General features: G+C 49.6%; 1 protein-coding gene across 4 annotated transcripts in view; it reads left to right on the top strand.

Annotated features, from left to right (window-relative positions):
- Ebf3 (EBF transcription factor 3) overlaps positions 1–2,500 on the top strand; it is a 119,115-nt gene that overhangs the window by 103,273 nt on the left and 13,342 nt on the right. The gene's annotated exons all lie outside the window — the stretch shown is intronic.

The following is a 2,500-nucleotide window of genomic DNA, read 5'->3' as shown; positions in this document are numbered from 1 at the left end:
ATACAACAGCCTTGTAATCTGACATATCTTAAATGATATAATTTCACACATACATTCATCTCCTACATGTAGCAGCCCATATTAGCAAAATTTGAATTCGGGACAAATAATGGGCACTAATTACTTCCGGGGCAGCAGAGGAGCGGGGGTTGTCGTATAAGTCCCATCTTCTCAGATGCAGATACGTGGCAATCCAGGCAGCAAGTTCGAAGCTTCCAACACATTTTGAGAAACGTATTGTTTTTTCCCCTTCAGCAGAAAATAACATTTGTTTTTGTTGTGTTTAAGGCAGAGTTTAAATTAATTTAACCCAGTGACACATGTTCGGAGACTAAGCATGCTGCTAAATAATTCCTTGGAATAAATTGCTCGGGAACCAAGTACATTAATTTACGGCTCTCCTGATGCTGACAGATGTAGGGCGGGGGAAGACCGGCAAATATTAACATAAAACAAATTTGCTTTATTCTTCTTCATATTTCTTCTTCATCCCCGACTTGAGCTCACCCAAGGCTCCTTCTCTAATTATCCACGAGGTCAGTAAGCAAAATTGGGAAGAAGCTGGGAGATCAATACAAATTATCCCTGAGCAAACCAGGGCTGACAGTTTGAATTGCAGCATATGTTTACCCAAAATCAGGCAATTTATCTTAATATCAGCAAAGTAATGCAGTGCAGGTGAAAGGTCAGGCAATCTCTCCCCCTCATAATTACCCAGTTCTAAAACAGGAAAGTGGTATTGATTGGCCTGGCCCAGGGCTCTGTGACTGGACGTGCCAGCACCCTGCCCTGGCCGGCCGGGCTCCCGGCTGCAAACTCGACAGCGAGGGTTTATTGGACGTGTGTGAGGCCTGATGCTTTCTCCCCTGGTTGCAGAATTTGCCAGTGAAGTCTGGGCAAGCCCTGCTCCGCCAGGTGCTTAGTAGGGACGGGCTCCTTGTGGTTCGGAGGACTGTAGGCCAGACGGGCCGCCTGTGGGCAGGGCCTCGTGGAGGCCAGGTGGCTCTGCAGACGACAGCTGCTCAGAAGGCCAGAGGCACGTTGGACCCCACCCCCAGAGAGCAACACACCCGCACTGACCGCGCGCGTGCTCCCGCTACTCAGGGAGGGGTGGTTTTGTGTCATTCCTCCACGTGATCTGTTGGGCTTCCAGCAGTCGAGGCCCTGGGTGGGACTGGAGCTGGAACCACAGCCCCAGCCCCTCCTGAGGCCTCTCCCGAGGCCTGGCTGGTAGTGGAGACCTGCCTTGGTGCCTGCACCTCCTCTCTGAACTGGTGCCTGTTCCAGGCCTCGCTCACACGCTGACACGCTTGGGGCTGCATGGAGAGGTGAAAGGTGCCCTCGTTTTTCTACTGCTGTAAGGTATTTTTGGTCCTAGAAGGAGAATATCAATTCAACCGAAACACTGGAGAATGTCCCTCCCAGAGTGAGAGTGTATGGTTATTACAAGTCATAAAGCTTCTGAAAGCTTGCATTAAAGCGTCTATCACCTGTCGGGGGGCATTTGCATGAAATCAATAACGGCCGCCCATCTATCTTCTCTGATCACCTTTCATCAGGCCGATTCATTAAGTCCAGCAGTCATGGCGATTAGCTGGGAGAGAGGAGAAACCTGACATGTTAGGAATGCATGGGGACCACCTTTTTTGTTCCCTGCTCAGGAAACCTAACACTCTCATCCTTTTTGGACCATGGCTTGGTGAGGCCAGTGCAGCCGTCCATCTGCCCTGATGCCCAGGCTGTGCTTCTGCCTGACACCCTTGCCCGGGCCCAGGCAGAGACATGACAAATTGTCCCCCAAGTCAACGCTGACAGCTTCTGATGATTAATGGTCTGATTATGAAGTGGTTTTACACATATAGAATTTACATCACCGAGTGTTAGAAATTTTGCCATGTCACATACGCCAAGGCTTTGAAGAGCTTTACTATTTGCAAAGAAAAAAGAGGGCAAAATCCCAGCAAAAGCCATGTCATGTAAAATCAATACGTCGGATCAATGCTTTATTAACAAGAAAATGTCTTACTTCACATTCCTGTGCGGACCTTTGTCTCTGGGATGTATGATGGAATGTCAAATCATATTGTGGTCCTCAACTTGCGGGCGTGTTATCGAGTGTGCGTGCCAGGCTTCCTGTGCTGCTTACGAGGCGCGCCCACAGCCCGGCACTCGAGGATAACGGGGACCAATTACTGTGGAGAGCTCTCTCAAAGGCAGCCCCTAACCTTCCTCTTAGGAAGTGGTGGCCTTTGTGTCCCTGCTCTCCACAGACCTGCCGGCTTGGGTGGTGGTAATCATCAAATTACTAATGAATGATGGCCCAAATTGCGGGCGGAGTAATGAATAGATGGCGGCAGGTCTTATTAGTCTCCGAAAACCTCCTGATTTATGTCGCGCCATGCACCGGAGTTCCTCCACAGAAAACGCTATCTACATCCAGAAGTACTGTACCCTAATAAGTATTTTCATCTTAACTCACGTCCCCGGGCCTCCGGGCTCA

Source organism: Sciurus carolinensis, chromosome 5, assembly GCF_902686445.1.
Source record: "Sciurus carolinensis chromosome 5, mSciCar1.2, whole genome shotgun sequence".
Classification (NCBI taxonomy): domain Eukaryota; kingdom Metazoa; phylum Chordata; class Mammalia; order Rodentia; family Sciuridae; genus Sciurus; species Sciurus carolinensis.
This window is presented reverse-complemented; position numbering and strand designations above follow the sequence as displayed.